Genomic DNA, 19,852 nt, shown 5'->3' with positions numbered 1-19,852 from the left:
TGACTCCTTGGAGAAAACCCTGATGCTGGGAAAGATTGAAGGTGGGAGGAGAAGGGGACAACAGAGGATGAGATGATTGGATGGCATCACTGACTTGATGGACATGAGTTTAAGCAAGCTCCAGGAGTTGTTAAAGGACAGGGAAGCCTGGTGTGCTGCAGTCCATGGGGTCACATAGAGTCGGACATAAGTGAGTGACTGAACTGCTCTGAACTGAAAGATGAAATCTAGTTTTTCTCACACAAGAACAGTGTCTTGCAGAAATTAGGTACCTAATATTAGAAAGCTGAGCTGAACTCAATGTTTTACACAGTCAGGTACCCAGTAAATATTAAATCAAGCTGAATTCACCTCCCTCTACTACATCCAATCCTACCTTAAAGATGTCACTCTTTTTTGTGGAAGAAGGGGCCCGCCCCCTTTTTCTGCCAAAGATGTACTTTTGATTTTCCCAGAGGATGATGGTCACTGTGGTAGACAGTTAGTGTGGTGAGTCCCCAGTGAACTGTTTCTGCTGATAGGAATGCTCTTGTTTAGCCACCTCCCACTAGAAGTTTGACTTGACCGTATTTGTCTCTGACCACAGGGACATTAACAAGCTAGTGTTAAGACATGATAAGTTCTAACACGTTGAGTCTTGTCTCCTTGAGAGACTCCTTCTTGGAACACAGTCACCATGCCAGGAAGAAGCCCAAGCTGCCACAAGGAGAGGCGGAGCTCCAACAAAGAAAAAGTAATGCCCAACTGGCCTCCAGCTGAGACACAGGGTATGTGAGAGAAGCAGCCATTTTCACAGCAGATACCCCATGGAGCAGAAATGAGCCATACCTTCTAACCCTGCTCAAACCGCACAATCTAAGTAAATAAATGACTGTGGTCATTTCAAGCTCCTAGGTTTGGGGTTGGTTTAGTGCAAATCAGTGATCTGGGCGTTGGAGAGTGCTATGTCTTGGAGACCCACCAGGCTATAAGCTTCGGGATCAGATGGCAAGCATGACTGTCTAACCTGGAACCCCTTCTCTGGAGAGAAGGTCTCCGAGGTCCCTCCTCTCTTGCTACCAGGGGTCTTTATCGGTTCAAGATGAGTTTGACTGAACAGTGAGAAGATGCCCAGGTCCACATTATAAGAAGTCCAGAGGGAGTGGGCGGTGGGTGTTGGGGGGGAAACATCTGGCCAGGAGGATGGAGTTCGGTGAGGTCATGGGCGACCAGATTGTGCTGCAGTGTCTGCAGTTCCTTTAGTCATAGGGTATCTGCCAAGAGCTGTCTGCTCTGCACATTTCTTTCACCACAAGAGGAGCAATGAAGGCTCCTAAGCTTTCCAAGTAGAGGAAAGAATTTCCCAGAATGCGCCACACACCCACACCTTTTCTTGCATCTCATTGGCCCAAGTTGAATCACATGCCCCTTTTGAACCAATCACTTTGTGTGTAGAAGGAAGGGTTAGAATTCCTGAAGACCAATCAAAATTACCCCTGGATTGGAGGAGGCATGGCCAGTTCCTCTGAAGTCCGTTGGATCTTGGGAAAGGAACAGATGTCTGGAAATAATTGGGGTTGTGCTAGGGAGGCCGTGCAGTAAGATCCAGCAGCGGTCCCCTATATAGAAGCCCTTCGCCCCGGGCGAGGCACCCCGTGGGCCTGAGTAGAGTTCCACTCTGCTCTCACATCCCTTCATGGAATTATGAGGGAAACGTGTGTGTGTCTGTGTGTGTGTGTGTCTGTGTGTGTGTGTGTGTGTCTGTGTGTATCTGTCTGTGTCTGTGTCTGTGTGTGTCTGTGTGTGTGTGTGTGTCTGTGTCTGTGTGTCTGTGTCTGTGTCTGTGTGTGTCTGTGTGTGTGTGTCTGTATGTGTCTGTGTGTGTGTCTGTGTGCGCGCACGCGCATGTGTGTGTGTCCCCAGGAGGAGAGGCTGGGGTTGAGTGAGGAGGGAACGGTAGTTTGGACCGTTAGGGCTTCTGTCCTTTCTCAGGAGGTTTCTCCAGCACTACACATTGCCCTCTCCCCCAACCTGAAGAGAGGAGCCAAGCAGAGACAAAGGTTCGGATGTGTGCCTTTCTTTACTAGCACTTTCTCTGAGCGGAGGGCACCTCTCCTGGGTTGTATCTACTTTGAGTTCTTGTTTTTGCTCTTTTCTTTCTCCTCCAGTGCTTTCTGCAAGTTCATGTTCATCGCATTTTTCTGGTGCCACCGTCCTGCAGAGAGGAGAGAAGGAGCCAGCACAAATCACCAAGAGGACCTCTGGAGTGTGCAGGTCCCAGTGGCAACCCATATGTCTTCCGGGCCCACCCCAGGGCTCTGGCCGCTGCTGTGGTTTCTCTCAGGACCTTAGGCCAACACACCCTACCAGGGAGTTCCCTCCTTCCCCACCCCCAGCTTCCCACCTACCCAGATCATCCGTCTTCCTGCCATGCCAGTGCTGTAAGTCCCTCACCGATTTCTCAATCACCTCGGGGGTGTAGGAAGCCTTCATGAGGCTCTTCGTCTCCTGTGGGGCCCCTATGGAACCCCATGAAGAAAAGAAGCCCCAAGTCAACAGAGGTCAAGTACTCCAGGGTTCATATCTGGGTGTCAGTTTCCCCTGTGGATCATGGGTTGTGCAAGGGCAGGGGATAGGAAAGGTTAGGCAGAGGAAGGCTAGCCTGGACTCAAACCCAAGGTCTATCATTTATGGACAGTATGGCCTCAGATAAGATTTTAATCTCTCAGAGCTTTGACCTCTTGATCTGTTCAAAAGAATAAAATGTTCTCACAATACTGGGAAGATTACATTCCTTGGAGCAGCTGGCATGTGGCAGTTGGTACCTATATTTTCATTTAGGTCTGTGTGTTAAGTTAAAACACATACAAGGAAATAGTTACCATGATCAGAAGTCAGAAAAATCATCAGAGGACCAAATTCCAAAAGACACAAGGATTTGAATGATCAGTTACAGAATATAAAATTATTGTCATTCAGTGTGTGAAGTTGTGAAAAAGAGAATAAAAACATAAGCAAAGAATAAAAAACTACCCATAAAGAACAGACTGGTTAGTAAAAGAAGCAAATGGAATTTCAGAAATGAAATATAATAGTTGAAAGGCAATGGGTTCAATCCCTAGGTCAGGAAGATCCCCTGAAGGAGGGCATGGCAACCCACTCCAGTTTTATTGCCTGAAGAATCCCATGGACAGAGGAGCCTTGTGGGCTACAGTCCATAGAGTCTCAAAGAGTTGGACACAGCTGACGAGACAGCATGCACATACAACAGATGGAATATAAAATAAAAAGAAAGATGGTGGATGGTAAGAGGCCTGGGATTTGCTTCAGAATTATCTGGGGTGGGAATGAATGGGTGGGTGAGGAAAATGATGAAACAAGATTAGTTGTGTATTGATAATTATTGAAGCTGGATGGTAAGTGCAATATCTGCTTATTAAATTCTTCTCTACTTCTACTTTTCTTTAAGTTTGAAAATTGACATCATAACTTTTAAAAACAAATTCAACAGACAGGTAAAAGAGCTAATTAGATACAGATGAGAAAAAAAGGTAAATTAGTAGATAATAGCTAAAGAAATTAAGTAGAATGCAGCATAGAGGGGGGAAATAAAGATGTGGAAAATAAAAAACTGTTAAATGAAGATTAAATGAGAGGGCCTAACATATGTCTAATTGTAGTTCTAAAGGAAAGAGTGGAGAAAACTGGAAGAGAAAATATTTGGAAAGATAGTGGCTGGATTTTTTTCAGAATTGATGAAATATATGAATCCTTAGATTCAAGAATCACAATTCCCCAGTCAGTTTAAGTAAAAAAAAATCCTTACCTAGGTACAATCAAGTAAAATTTAGAATACCAGAGACAATGAAATCTTAGAAATAGCCACAGAGAAAAGACAGATTACTTACAGAGAATAATAATGAGTTTAATCAACCATCCAAGTGAAAAGGAAATAAACTAGCATCATCAAAGTGCTGACAAAAAGAAATCAACAATCTAGAACTGTTTACAATAACTCTTCCAAGAATAGGATAAAATAAAAATCTTTCTGAGCTTAAAATTTACCAACAACAGGGATTTCCTGGGCAGTCCAGTGGTTAAGGCTCCGTGCTCCCAATGCAGGGGACACAGGTTTGATCCCTGCTTGGGGAACTGAGATCCCATAGGCCACACAGCTTAGCAAAAAAAAAAAAAAAAATACCAACAACACAATCTCACCCAAAATATCTTCTAAACAACATAATTCAGAAAGAAAAAATAATCCCAGAAGGAAGATCTGAGGTAAAAGAACGGATGGTAGGCAAAGATATTGGAAACCCTGAATAAATGTAAATACACATCAATTATAACAACAGTACAATGTTGAATATATGGAGCAAAATGATGACTGTGACAGTTAAGTATTTTTGACGAAGTAGCAGGTGCTAAGCACAGACTGTTTCATTCAAAGCTTTACAGAACTTCCTCACTGAATTTTCCCAACAACCCTAAGAAGTGTGGTTATTACCCCCATTTTGCTGTTGAAGTCACTGAAGCACATAAAGGTTAAGTCACTTGTCTAAAGTCACGCAGCTGGTAAGTGAAAGATGGAGGACTCAACTTGGACCCTGTGGCTCCAGAATCCACAGCTTAAACTACTTTGCTTATGTAGAGTAAAAAATCTGTAAAATAATCACGCATTAGCTGATATTAGAGGGGTGGCAAGAATAAAGGTGAAGCATTCTAACACCTTTATATTGTTCAGAAAAGCTGAAATACCTTGATTAACTTTAGAATTTGCTAACTATGCATGTAAAAATGTCAAAGATAGGAAATTCACTGGAGGTCCAGTAACTTTAGAATTTGCTAACTATGCATGTAAAAATGTCAAAGATAGGAAATTCACTGGAGGTCCAGTGGTTAGGACTGAGCTTCCACGATAGGGAAACTAAGATCCTGCAAGCCACACAGTTCAGCCAGAAAGAAAAAAAGTCAAGGATAACCACTGAGAGAACAGGAAGAATAAGGACAAAAATTAGACTGGGGGAAGAAAGAAAGCTCACTCAAATCCAATACAAGGAGAAAAAAAGCAGCATAGAAAAATTAGGTCAAACAGAAAGTACAAAATAAGATCATTAAAATAAATCCAAATCTATCAAAAATTAAAATAAATATAAATGGAGTAGACAAGCTGTTTAAAAAACAGATGATCAAGCTATAGATGTTTTAAGATATATTATTTAAAGCACATTTAAAGCAAAAAGACACAAAGAGAAGATAAAAATGGAAATACAGAAAAGGATTAATTATCTCAAAATCACAAAGCAATCTAGTCACACTACATTCATATTGGATAAAATAGACTGTAAAGCAAAAGCACTTCATTCCGGTGACATAATAATTCTAAACTAGCTGCACTGGAATAATCACAAAATTGGTAAAGCAAAACTGACAGAACTACAAAGAGCAATTGACAAGGCTGCTCTCATAGGGAAAGACTTGAAGGTACATCTTTTGGTAATTAATAGATTAAACAAAAAATATTAATAAGGAATTCGAAGATTTCTATAGAGATAATTAGCAAGCCTGCTTTATTGAACAAATACAGAATCCTGAATTCAAATTATTTTCAAATATATATTGATTATATATAAAAATTGACCATCTGCTGGGTTATAAAGCTCCACATTTGAAAGGAGTGTAATCATTACAGGTCGTGTTCTCTAACGGTGATGCTATTGAGAAAGAAATCCACTTTTTAAAAAGTGATTTTTATGGTGTTTGGTATTTATCGATTTAAATGCTTACAGAACACAATGTTACGTCAGAGACTTGGACTGAAGCCCAAGGCTAGTAGAGATCAGATAACAGACTGAGCTGTGAAATAACTCCTGGGGTCACTTGGGGAGCTTGACACATTGCCTGAAAGTTTGGGGTGCACCAAGGCTTGGAACAAGAGGCGTTAGCCCCAGATAAGAATGCACCAGGCATAATCCCTCAAGTGCAAGGGTGTACATGCATGTGTTTCTGTGAACCAGATGTGAGCTAGTGGAGAGAGGACCAGCCTGGAGCCATTTTCAATCCTGCCTCTGATCTGGTCCTCCTCACTGGTCCCCCTGCTTCTAAGTCCTGCCCCTCTGGGTTCTGTCCTGTAGCATTACAGCCAGATGGATCCTTGGAAACAGAAGTCACTCCTTAGTACAAAATCCTGCAGTGATTCCCAGTAAAAGGGCCAGAAAGAGCCTATGTCCTTAGCATGGCTCCTGTGCCTGACTGCTCTTCCTCTGCAATCCACAGGCCAAGCCCCACTCCTTCTGGTCTGTACTCAAATGTCTCCTGCCCAGGAGATCTGACACTATAGAGAAAAGCAAAGGGATTGTTAACAAGAGTCAAACAGGGACTTCCCTGCTGGTCAAGTGATTAGGACTTAGTACTTTCACAGCCATGAGCCAAAAACAACAAAAAAATTGGTCAAACAAAAGTGAGATGAGGCAGCTGGGAGAAATACAGGAGAGGCTTCCAAGGTCCCTGTAAAGCCACCCACTGACCCAGGAGGTGGCACACAACTAGTTATTATTATTCTTTATACTCTACACAAAGACTTTATACACTTTTCTACAAGACAGCCTTTACAATTAAAAAAAAATGCATCTGTTGTTTAATCGCAAAGTTGTGTCCAACTCTTTTGTGATCCACGTGGACTATAGCCCGCCAGCCTCCTCTGTCCTTGGGATTTCCCAGGCAAGGAGTGGGTAGCCATTCCCTTCTCCAAGGGATCTTCCCTTCCTAACCCAGGGATTGAACCCTCGACTCCAGTGTTGGCAGGCGGATTCTTTACCCCTGAGCCACCCAGGAAGCCTGATAATGCATCTATACTAATTTAAATGCAGGTATACAAGTTTGGTTTACTATTTAAAAATCAGTTACTATAATTTACCACATCAACAGATCAAAGGGAAAAATCATATGATCATCTAAGTAATAGCTGTATGACTTCCCTGGTGGTCCAGAGGTTAAGACTCTGTGCTCCCACTGTAGGGGTCATGGGTTCCAACCCTGGTCGGGGAACTAAGATGTTGTGAGACGCAGCCAAAAATAGAAAAACGTTATGAGGCTTCCCTGGTGGTCCAGTGGTTAAGACTCCACCCTGCCAAGGGTCTGGGTGGGGAACTCATCCATGCAAGCCGAGCAGTACAGTAAAAAAAAACTAAATTGTAGAAATAGTTAATACAACTCAGCACCATGCATGACTTTTTAAAAAATTAAAGTGCTAGCTAACTAAGAATAAATGGAACCCTCAATCTGATAAAGGGTACCTTCAAATTCCTTTTAAAATATTGGATTTAATAGTAAAACGCTAGACTCAAGAAGCAGAGAAGGATACCTGCTTATTAATTAACAAAGATGGTACAAAGATGGAATAGAGCCTCATGGGTAATAATATGAACTCTGGTCCCAGGCTGTCAGAGTTTAACCCCAACTCTGACTATTCCTAGCTGTGTGGCCTTAAGCAAGTTATTTAAGCAAGTAGCCTTAAGCAAGTTATTTTTTCTATCTTAAAAAGGTGGCAGGGGCAGATTATAGCAATACTGCCTAAGGTTCTTATGAAAATTAAAATGTATATAAAGTACTTAGAGCAGTGCCTGGCTCATGTTACATGCTACACATAAATAGAGCCATTGTTACTATTAAAAATAAGAAGTCCCAAAGAATCTACAAACAAATTACTGGAATTAATAGGTGAATTGAGTAAGCTCTCTGGATGTAAGATTAATATACAAAAATTAAAATTGCCTCTGTGTATATAAGTAGCAAAGTTAGAAAAAAAATCACATTTTAAAAAATATACTATTTGCAATAAGCAGCAAAAAGTAGATAAAAGATTTTTCAAAGCAAGTCTAACAAAAAGTTGTGTAATCTTTGCAGAAAAAAAATTGTAAAGTGTTATTGACACATTTTGAAGGTAGATTTAAGTTAATGGGGTTGTAGAATATACTCATGGATTGGAAAATTCATTGTCAGAAAACTGACAACTGCCCCTAAATTGAGCTATAGATTCAATGTATCAATACTTTCAATCAAAATGCCAACAGGATTTTTCATGGATATTGACAAGCTGATTTAGAATTTATATGAAGAGCAAAGAGCCTAGAATAAACTATGACATTAGCTGTTCCTGCTGGTGGTGGTGAAGGGGTGGGGAGTGAAGACAGCCCAACCAGATATCAGGCCACTTATAATACCCTGATAATTAAAAGTGTAATATTAGACCACTGGACAGAATAGAGAGCCTGGAAACTGATCCATGCACATAAGGAAACTTGATGGAGACCAGTGGTACCGCTGCAGGTCACTGAGGGGAAAAGATGAGATAATTCAGTAAAAGGTACTGAGAAAATTGGTAATTCACACCAAGGAGAAATTAACAATGAATCCTTGCTTCACACTGAAAACAGAAATCACCTCCACATGGATTAAAGACTTAGGTGTGAAAACCAAAACTGAATATTTTAGTAGACTATATAAAAGATTACCTTTATGACTCAGCATGGCATAGGATTTCTTCAAGCCAGTCCTCCTGGACCCTTCTCTATCTCAGTAAATGACAATCTCACCCTTTAAGTTGTTCAGGTCAAAGACCATGACATCAACCTTTATTCCCTCTCATGCACCCCAAATCCATTGGTTAGTATATTGTGTTTGCCCTGCCTTACACAAATAGCCTCTGTGCCCTGCACATCACCTTCACCATTACCTCCTTGTGCCACCATATTGCACAATGTGTGTGCGTGCTCAGTTGTGTCCGACTCTTTGTGATCCCATGGACTGAAGCCTGTCAGGCTCCTCTGTCCAAGGGATTTCCCAGGCAAGAATACTGGAGTGGGTTGCCATTTCCTCCTCCAGGGGATCTTCCCACCCCAGATATCAAACCGGCATCTCCCACATCTCCTGCGTTGGTAGGCAGGTTCTTTACCACTTGAGCCACCTGGGAAGCCCATTCTTGCACAATGGTACCCATTAGAGTCATAAAATGCAGCAGCCCTGCTCTCTAGACCAAGCCCCCATCATTTACCCCACCTGGATTTTTGCAGGCACCTCCTCACTGTTCTCCCTGTTTCTATCCCAGCTCCCTGTGTTCTCAACACAGCAACTGGAATGATCCTTTAATCTAAGTCAATGCCATTCTCTGCTTAAGACCCTCCCTTGGTTCCTCACCTCACTAAGAGAAAAGACCTTCCTGTGGCCTTCCCCAGCTAGCCTGCTTCTTCCCTCCCACTCTTGTCCAGCCACAGGCACTTCCTCAGCCTGGAGCAGCGAATGCCAGGACCAACCTGGGCGGATGGAGGGGGATGGATGGGTGAGGCACACTGCCTGTCTGCTTTCTGCTGGGTGCACAAAGCAATGCCCTAATTTGTAAGCCCTTGCCAATTTCTGGAGTTGACCCTTGAACAATACAGGTTTGAAATGCACAGGTCCACCTATCTGTGTATTTTTTTTTTCAATAAATTTAGTACCTGCATTTTCCTTCTATAGTTCTTTGAAAATTAACTAGGTGTAGGGCAAGTTTGTGTTTGTTTATGGGTCACCATACATGGAATCAAAAGAACTAGGATTTGAGTCGTGATTCTGTTTCAACTATCTCAGCATCCTCCCTTGGGTGAGTCATTTATCAATTCCTTTGTTTTGGGGGCAGATAGTACTTGGATTGTTGACTGTGTGCTGGGGATACGGGTAGGGCAGTGATTGACACCCTGACTGCTCTGTGTTCAAAGGTCAATTGTAGGACTATGGCCAATTGTAAGATAGCTCATGATATCAACAATTTGGTAAAATTTAACAATCAGCTCTTAGAAGCTGATGCAAGCTAGTTTGCACTGTTTCCATGGGTTTGCTCCCTTGATGAAGTTGTGTTTCTCAGGCTGGCTGAAGAGTGCGTGTACATGTCAGTCGCTCAGTCATGTCCGACTCTTTGTGACCCCATGGACTGAAGTTGGCCAGGCTCCTCTGTCCATGGAATTTTCCAGACAAGAATACTGTAGTAGGTTGCCATTCATTCCCTTCTCCAAGTTCTCTTCCTGACCCAGGGTCTCCTGCATTGCAGGCAGATTCCTTACCATGTGACCACCAGGGAAGCTCTGGGTAAAGTATACACAGATGCTTTTTATATCATTCTTTTATCTGGTCCCATCACTTCATGGGAAATAGATGGGGAAACAGTGGAAACAGTGTCAGACTTTATTTTTTGGGGCTCCAAAATCACTGCAGATGGTGATTGCAGCCATGAAATTAAAAGATGCTTATTCCTTGGAAGGAAAGTTATGACCAACCTAGATAGCATATTCAAAAGCAGAGACATTACTTTGCCAACAAAGGTCCGTTTAGTCAAGGCTATGGTTTTTCCAGTAGTCATGTATGGATGTGAGAGTTGGACTGTGAAGAAAGCTGAGCACCGAAGAACTAATGCTTTTGTACTGTGGTGTTGGAGAAGACTCGAGAGTCCCTTGGACTGCAAGGAGATCCAACAAGTCCATTCTAAAGGAGATAAGCCCTGGGTGTTCTTTGGAAGGAATGATGCTAAAGCTGAGGCTCCAGTACTTTGGCCACCTCATGCAAAGAGTTTACTCATTGGAAAAGACTCTGATGCTGGGAGGGATTGGGGACAGGAGAAGGGGACGACAGAGGATGAGATGGCTGGATGGCATCACCGACTCGATGGAGGTGAGTCTGAGTGAACTCCGGGAGATGGTGATGGACAGGGAGGCCTGGTGTGCTACAATTCATGGGGTCGCAAAGAGTCGGACATGACTGAGCGACTGAACTGAACTGAACTGAACTGAACTGAACTGAGAGAGACTTCTCTGGTGGCTCAGACAGTAAAGCGTCTGCCTACAATGCAGGAGACCTGGATTCGATCCCTGGGTCAGGAAGATCTCCTGGAGAAGGAAACGGCAACCCACTCCAGTATTCTTGCTTGGAAAATCCCATGGACAGAGGAGCCTGGTAGGCTACAGTCCATAGGGTCACAAAGAGTCAGATACGACTGAGTGACTTCACTTCACTTCAGACATCACCATATAAAAACATACATAAAATTATTGAGTGATAATTGTAATGGAAGGCCAACTCCCAAGACTCAGAAAGGGACAATCTGAGGCTGTATTCTCTCTTCTCTCCCCAAGCACTACCCCTTCTTCAAGCTCAAAGGAAAACTCAGAAAGTTTTCCAGTGGTTGTCTGGTTCCTTGGGTGATGAGGATCTGAGCCAGGTAGGAGGTTTGCCAGGCCCTGAGGACACTGAGAAGGCACAGAGTAAGGAGGGAAGAAAGAAAGGGGACAGAAAGACTTGATATTTTGCAACAAGGCCAAACTGGAATGTGGGGACAGAGAGAAGCTGCCCCTTGCTCACCAAGGACCCCCATCCGAGCAATCAGTTAGACCCCTGGGAACAGGGTCATATTTTGGGAGGTGACCAAGTACTGGGAAAAGACTCTGGGGCTTTGCAGGCGGAAGGAAAACCTGGATTTGAGTTTCAGATCCACCTTGTATGACCAAGAAGCCCTGGGGAAATTGTTTCCCATCAGCCTGTGAGATGGAGCTAGAGATACTCCTCTGACAAATAGGACCTCAGAGGCCCACAGAACTTATTGCAGATGTCTTGGCCTCTGACCCATACTTTGCCCCGGAGGTGCCCCTGCTGGGCTCTGGGAAAGAAAAATGCTGGCCTGTCAGATAGTAAGCTGATTCCTCATAAAATCCTGTCGTGTTATAAGCTCCATTGTACCAAGAAAGTACATAAAGAAGGACCGTAAAGAAGGCTGCGCGATGAAGAATTGATGCTTTCAAATTGTGGTACTAGAGAAGACTCTTAAGAGTCTCTTGAACTGCAAGATCATCAAATCAGTCAATTCTAAAGGAAATCAACCCTGAATAGTCATTGGCAAGATTATTGCTGAAGCTGAATCTTCAATACTTTGGCCACCTAACGGAAAGAACCATTTCATTGGAAAAGACTGTGATTCTGGGAAAGATTGAAGGCAAAAGGATAAGGGGGAGGCAGAGGATGAGATGAGTAGATAGCATCACTGATGCAATGGATATGAATTTGAACAAACTCTGAGAGACAGTGGAGGACAGAGGAGCTTGGCATGCTGCAGTCCATGGGGTCGCAAAGAGATGAACATGACTCAGCAACTAAAAAACAACAACCAAGAAAGTTGGCTGAGGCTCAGAGAGGTTAAGGATCCTGCCTGAGGCCATACCCATTGGCTAAGCTGAACTTTGAACCCAGGAAGTCTGATACTGTCACTGTAATCAAAGCAGGCCAGATCAGAGATCCACTGGCCTCCTCTTGGCAGATTAGGACACCAGAGGTACAGGGGGGACGTAGGGCTGACTGTCAACTGGGAGGGACCACGTCTGCTCCGTGAGGACAGACTTGCCAGGGGACTGGACATTCCCAGCACTTGGCACAAGGCCTGGCATACAGGTGGCCCTTGGTGGCTGTCAAATGAGTGTCCCTGGGGATGTATCCTGGGGTCTTAGATTCCTTTGGGGATCCAGGTCCTTCCTGGCCCAATAACTTGAAGGCTGTGGGTTTTCATAGCCCATACCCTTGTCTTTTGGCCTGACCTTGAAACAAGTTTGAACGCATGTTGTAGCCCAGATCATAGTAGTCTGAAAAGATGGAGGTAATTTCCGTGGGGCTCTGGATCCTGCTGGGCCATGAGCTTGCCCTCTTCTGGCCCTCCAAGGCTTCCCCAATGGCCTTTTGAGCCTAAGTAGGAAGGGAAGGAGAGAGAGAGAAGACAAAAGGTAAGGAAGCAAAGTGAATCCCACATCTCCCCTCTAATTTCTCCTCCCTTGGAGCCTGCCCTCACCACTCCTCCCCACCCTAAGCCTGCAGCCTTCAACCAACTCCCAGTCCTGGGAGCTGGCATAGCTGAACGCCCTCACCCTCCCATACCACCTCAGCTTTCACATGGGCCTCAGGCATCAAGGAAGAAAATGATCATGAAAACTTCTCCCTACACTGAACGTGTGAATTTGTCAGTTGCTCAGTCTTGTCCAACTCTTTGCAATCCCATGGACTATAGCCCACCAGGCTCCTCTGTCCATGGGATTTTCCAGGCAAGAATACTCGAGTGGGTTGCCATTCCCTTCTCCAAGGGATCTTTCCGATCCAGGAATCAAACCCAGGTCTCCTGCATTGCAGGAGGATTCTTTACCGTGTGAGCTACCAGGGAAGCCCTATGGAACAGCACCAGGGGACATCTTTATTTCCACAATTCATAAAGAAGGAAACTGGGCCTCAGGGCAGGGACTCAGTCCAGCATACAGCTAGAGAAGGAAGCCCTGGTTGGCCTCCTACAATGGTAGGAGTGGTTGAGCCCAGGCCTAGGAGCCAGGAACCTGGTTTGGGTCTCAACTCTGCCATATACCAGCTGCTAATTTGGGCAAGTCTCTGCTCCCCTCTGGGCCTCAGTTCCCCTACTCTTAAAATGAGGGTGGGGGCTGAACTGGGTGGTCTTTGAAGTAACTTCCAGTTCTAATATTTGCTGGCCTTATGACACTTGTGATCTGGGTCACAGCTGGATTTAAACCAAAACAAAACACAGATCTCTTAATTTAAGCCCAAGACAATGATGGCCAGAGAGAGAAATGGCACGTTCCCTAAGCTAAGAAGGGCAGAGAGAGATAATGACCATACTGCCAACCTCAAGTTGGGGCAAGATCCTCCAAGTGGAGTGGGGGGTTTAGGATTTTGACCTCCCAGACTAACAGGTGCAAGGGTCACCCCACCTTAAGATGATAAAGTAGAAAGGGACCCACCCATAGCCTTTCTGACCCTGGCTCTTCTACTTGTTCTGTGTGACCCCAGGCAGATCATTTCACCTCTCTGAGCTCCAGATTTATCATCTGTTAAAAAAGATGGTGAAGGACAGGGGAGCCTGGTGTGCTGCAATCCATGGGGTCGAAAAGAGTCGGACATGACTTAGCCACTGAACAATAGCAAAAAAAGAAACAATGACTAGAGCCCAGCCTGCTGTACAGTGTATCCATTATAAGGGCTGAGACGGTGACTTTGAAAATGTCTCAAAATGCCTCAAAATATCTGTTTGACCAGAAGTGGCAGGTAGGCAGATAAGTTTTCTCTCAACTTTCAGTTGATCAGCACTGAGTTCCTGCAATGATGTATCAAGTGGGGGGAAAGGGCCAGCATCGATTGGTGATGTCTGCCGTGAACTCAGGCTCTGTTATTTGCCAGCCTGATCTAGTCAGCCTCACTTGATGGATGTAGAGACTGGGTTCAGAGAGAAGAAGTAGCTATACAAAGTCTCCCAGGATTCAGGGGCAGAGCCAGGATTCAAACCTAAATCTTCTGATTCCCAGTCAATCCTGCCCCCTTGAAGAGACTTAAATTAAAAGCATCTAATTCTAACATAAATCTTGTAAGTGCAAAATCATTACAGACCAGGGCTCCAGAATCTGCCAGACAGTTTGGATCCCATTTAACTTGGGTTAATTTACGTAAACCTGCTAAAGCTTGGGCTTCTAATCTGTAAAATGAGGATTATTGTAGTACCTCCCTCACTGGGAAAATTGAACAGTTAGATGTGAATACTAACAGTGCACAGTGCCTGGCCCATAGCAAGTGTGCAGTAAACACTACTCTCTGATGATATTATTACAGGGACTCTGTCCTCAAGAGCAACTTCCTTAGGGGTCCTCATTGCCCATCTCCATGCTTGACCCTCCTTCCTCCCTTAGCTTCCTGTGCCCCATTCTGACACCTGCTCTTCAGAGACCAGCTGGTCCACCACGTTGCTCCCAAACTTGTGACGAATGTTGTTGGGAATGCTGCTGCCGCTCTGGCCCCGGGCCCCAGAGTCGGGGTCTTCCTTCAGCACCTGGCATGGCTGAGCCCCTTCTCGTAAGGAAGCCCTGCTCTCCCTCGAGGAGGGTCTGAAGCTCCCCTTCTTCAGAGATTCCGGGTCTGAGTCCCTCCAGGGGGATCCCCGGCTGACAGCTGAAGGGGGTGGAGGCGGGATCTCCTCCAGGGAGGCCCGCCGTAGGGAGCTGCTTCGGGGGCTGTCTCCTCGGTACAGGGATGGCTTCGGGGAGACTGGGGCCTGGTACTTGAGCTTGGAGGTATCCAAAGGGCTATGGGCAGCTCTCCAGGGATCCGTGTCCTGCTGGCCTTCCTTCTTGTTGTTCGGATGGGCCCTGGTCAGAGTGGTTGTACCTGAAAAGGGAAGAGACAGGGAAGGAAGGAGAGGAGACAGACAGATGCAGAAAGTGGAGGGTAGGAAAACGATGATGGGGGTGGGGAGGGGGAACAGACAGACAACCCAGAGTAGAAAAAAAAGATGGTATGGGTTGTTGGGGGGGTAGGACGGAAAGAAGTCACGGGAGACAGAAGCATGGGTGAGAAATCAGGAGAGAGACCAAGAGAGAGGGTAGTAGCCTGAAAAGTGTCCCACTGGACAAGGAAGCCCTCACTGTTTTTGACCACAGGGGCTGCGGCCCCAGCCTGACCAGCCTTGAGGCTAGCTGTGTGACCTTCAGAAAAGGAGGTGACCTCTCTGTGCTTTAGTGAACTGACTCCATTTGGTTAGTTCCCTTCTGCACTTTGAACCCTCTCCATCCACCACCCCCAACCCCCGACCCCCAACGATCCAGTGAACGGCTGTGAAAGCTGGCAGAGGGCGTCTTTCGGCTTGGCCAAGTCACACAGCTAGAAAGTACTTGAGCTGGGTTGGCCGGCTTTTGTCCCCAGTTACAGCTGCTCCCAACCCCACTTCTCTCCTCTGCTCTCCAGCTCATGGAGGAGTGTCATCCCGGCCACTTCCGAGCTCTCACACCCCATCTCTCCCCTTCCTGTCCCCATCCCCACTCACCCTGACTTCCAGTGCCCGGGAATCTCCTGCCCCAAGCCCACAGTTCTCCTCATTCTCTTCCCTGATCTCTGGCTCCAGCCAAGCTGCCACTCCTCCCCCACCACACCTCATGGTGTCCGACCTCCCAGCCTGTGCTCAGACTGGTTCTGCTACCTGGAAGTCCAGCTCCTCCTTTCTCCTGAGTCAGAATCCTCCAGGTTCTTTCCAACTCATCCCCACCAGGGAGTCCTCACTGACACCCACCCCAAGCTGGTGGAGCCAACGCCTCCTTACAACTCTGTTCCCAGCACGCTCCATGCATCTCTTTGGGTTTTCCCCTCTCACCATCCTTGTAAGCTTCAAACCCCGCTATTTTCTCTCCCTGATCGGGGAGGGGAGTCATGGTAGTGGGTCCACAGGTGAGTCGGTCCTGGGCCTCCCCTCAGCACCCACCAGAACCCTGTGCATCAGAGATGCCGGTGGCACCCATCAGTGAGGGAGTGAATGAGTAGGTGGCTGTAGGGGAGTCAGACCCAGGGTCACCCTGCAGCTCATCAATTCTGAAATATCCTGTCTTATGTTATCATCCTTGACATCTGGCTGCATCTGACAATCAATGCGCTCTGATCCAACCAGTGATGTTTTCTTTCCTAAGGACCAGTAAGTAACAGTTCACCTTACAACCCCCTGCGCGGTGACTTACAACACATTTTATATAGCATTGTACACGTGGTATATAATAAACACCTTCTTACTGGGCAAAATACAGAAGACTGGTCTGTCTCTGCCCCCTCCCCACATACAGCCATCCCCACAATCCTCAGTTTCAGGTGGTAGCTGTCCCTCCACAATGTTTTGGATGGATCCTCCAGTACTCCTGAAAGATACACAGCCCTGTGGGCTCAGGAGGAGCCCTGCCCTGAGCTGGGCTTCCATCTCCCCACAAGCACAAGGCAGGGCCATGGTTGATCAGGCCGGTGCTGAGTGCTCTCACTGCTGTCTGCCTGCATTCTCTTGAGAAGGTTCACTGTCCCCATCCTGGAAGCCTTGTCCCCAGAGGCGTCCTTTTCTTGGCTGCCTGTTTGTTGGCCAGAACCACAAGACAGGAGGGAGGGAAGGCAGTCTGGTCTGGGGGAACAGGTTTCTCCTCTTTTGTGCAGACAACAAAGGGGCAAGAACAGGATACTCTGATTTCAGCTCCATGGCGGTAATGATGGTGGGGAGGAGAAGAGTGAGGAGGAAGTGGGCAGGTCTCCAGGATCCATACTCCTGTTTCTCCCAGGCCTGCCTCCTCTAAACACAGTTTATCTTAACTGCCTGCTCACCCTCCACTTGCCCTTTAGGGTTAGGAGAGCTGCAATGGCTGGGAACACATCTCCTGTCCCTGGCTCAGAAAGCCAGTATGTGTGTGTGCTCAGTCACTTCAGTCATGTCTGAGCCCACCAGGCTCCTTTGTCCATGGGGTTCTCCAGGCAAGAATACTGGAGTGGATTGCCTTGCCCTCCTCCAGGGAGCCTTCCAGAGCCAGGGATTGAACTCGCATCTCCTGCGTCTCCTGCATTGCAGATGGATTCTTTATGCACAGAGTCACCTGGGAAGCCCAGCCAAATAAATGAATACATAATAATAAAAAAATATTGCAGGGAATTCCCCGGCACTGCAGTGGTTAGGACTCCACACTCTCACAGCTGAGGGTGCAGGTTTGATCTCCAGTTGGGGAACTAAGACCCTACAAGTTGTGTGGTGCAGCCAGGAAAAAAAAAAAAAAGAAGAATGCAGTGATTAAAGCAGGATCCTATTTCCTCCTCAAGGAATATCTTTGAGTTTTTCTCAAAAGAAGTAAGGTCTCCACCCTGGTGGAGGATGCAAACTTCAGACTAGAGCACAAGATTCCTAGAGCACCACTCTGTTATCTCACTACCACCCAATCAGAAGGAAGTCACATACCTTACAGCCTTCCCCCCAAAGCCTATAAAATCTTCTGTCTGAAAACCATTGAGGAGTTCAGGGGTTTTGAGCATGAGCCACCCATTTTCCTTGCTTGGCCCTCTAAGGAACTTTTTTCGGCTCCAAATTCTGATGTTTTAGTTTATATGGCTTCACTGTGCCATGGGCACATGAACTTGCGTTTGGTTACAAGAGGGGACACTAAGGTGGGGTCATAATCCCCAGACCAGGCAGATGGGAGGGGATCAGCAACCCTCTGTGCCCTTCCTCTTCCTTCTGTCTTCAGATAGAAGCCTCAAGGAAGTCGGGGCCACACAGCAGGTCTAGAGGCCATAGCAAGACTAAGAGGGGGAGGGGTTAGACCCTGCTGTCCTCAGGGGGTCCCTCCAGAGGCCCTGCATGTACACTCAGCATGTCCCTGCTTGCCCACCCTACCTGCTCGGTGGCCCAGCTCCATCGGCTCTTGCTGTGGAACCGATAATTCCAAGTCTAGTCCTGCAGACAAAGAAACACACAGGGCCATCTCAAATGACAAGTCTCTGTAAACAAAGATGAATGGAGGGCTGAACAGGGAGGCCTGTGGCCATCTGCCCAGCCCCTGACCAGAGGGCTCCCTGTGCTGCCTCCAGGGCTCTCTGGCACCAAGGAGCCCCCTGCTCCATCCACCCATCACCCCTGGCACTGGACCTGCTTCCTGGACCTTGGCAGGCTGGATCACCCCATCCCCTGTGCCTCTTTCTCAAGGAACCTGGGGGTCCTCTTCCTCCTTTGCAATCTTTTTCTTCTATTTCCTCCCCCATCTGTACCACTCAACCCTCTCTAGGGGCCCCCAGCAGGCCCCTAGCTGGGAGGGGCATTGCCCCAAGCACCCCATCCTGGAGACTACTTGCCTTCTGCAAATAGGATTTTGTCTATTTTTACTAACCGGTCATTCAAAGAGAGGAACCAGCTTGGCCAACATGGAGGAGAGCCAAGAGCAGGAATCGACTCTGGGATAATCTCTGTCCTTCTTCCAAAGAACCGGCCTTTGGGTCAAATTTGAGGGCCAGCGCTGGCATCTTCAAAAGCCTCTGCAGCTTTCAGGTTTATGTTCCTTTCTTCTAAGTGAATTTTTTCTTTATTCATATTCTCTTATTCTTTTGCATGTGTTTTTAAAGGATTTTTGTGAAATTTGTAATATGAATAGGATAAAATGATTTAGAATAAATGATGATTAATACCTAGATCTAAGTGGTAAGTATCTTTTAATAAGGAAAACGTAGAAGCATTAAGTCAGAGCTGGAAAGGGTCTTTGAGATTAGTTAATCCAATCCCTTTATTTTATAGAAAAAGAAACTGAGACTCTCTACCAATTGGTCTCTGCCAATAAACCCAGAGAGGTTAAGAACCAGATGAATTGTATTCTCTTGAAAAATCACCCCAAACAAAATGCCCTATTAATTTTGACTCATTGTTTGGTGATTGTGCAGCTTCTGGGACAACTCTTAACGACCCTTAGCCCCCTGGTATTCATACACTGTGTTTCCCCTCAACCCTTGAGTCTGGGTTGGACCTAGTGACTTGCTTCCTTAAAAAAAAAAAAAAAAAATTTTTTTTTTCTTTTTTGGCTGTGTCGGGTCTCATTGCATCATGCGAAAACTTGCGTTGCAGCAAATGGACTCTAGCTGTGGCTCGCAGGCTTAGTTGCTCTAAGGCATGTGGTATCTTAGTTCCCCAACCAGGGATTGAAGTTATGTCCCCTGTACTGCAAGGCAGTTAACCACTGAACCACCAGGGAAGTCCTGGAAAGGATGCTTGTCATCAGAAGCTAGAGGGTGGGCTGAGGTGGACTGTGACTTCTGTCTTGTTAACAATCTCTCTGACTCTTCTTGGCTCTTCTTGTACTGATGGAAGCAGCTTCTGTGCTGTGAGCTGCCTTCTGGACAAGCCCCCACGGCAAAGAACTGAGGGCCTGTGGCCACCAGCTCAAGAAGAAATGTGACTCTCAGTTCAACAATCTGAGGGACTGAGTCTTACCTTGGGCATGGTCACGGAAAGAGGTCCTTCACTAACTGTCCTTTAAGATGAGAC

The 19,852-nt window shown here is 46.1% G+C and overlaps 1 long non-coding RNA gene across 1 annotated transcript; it reads right to left on the bottom strand.

The window, feature by feature from the left end:
- Positions 1-2,040: 2,040 nt before the first annotated feature.
- LOC120858566 lies at positions 2,041-8,646 on the bottom strand. Its single transcript, XR_005719892.1, has 3 exons — positions 8,493-8,646; positions 2,388-2,498; positions 2,041-2,194 (listed from the first exon to the last, which is right to left on the bottom strand). It is a non-coding gene; the product is annotated as an uncharacterized LOC120858566 (long non-coding RNA).
- Between the last annotated feature and the right edge of the window lie 11,206 nt (positions 8,647-19,852).

The sequence above is a fragment of the Oryx dammah genome, unplaced genomic scaffold, assembly GCF_014754425.2.
Source record: "Oryx dammah isolate SB20612 unplaced genomic scaffold, SCBI_Odam_1.1 HiC_scaffold_29, whole genome shotgun sequence".
Taxonomy (NCBI): Eukaryota; Metazoa; Chordata; class Mammalia; order Artiodactyla; family Bovidae; genus Oryx; species Oryx dammah.
Note: the sequence above shows the minus strand (reverse complement) of the source record. Positions and strands in the feature narration are given on the sequence as shown.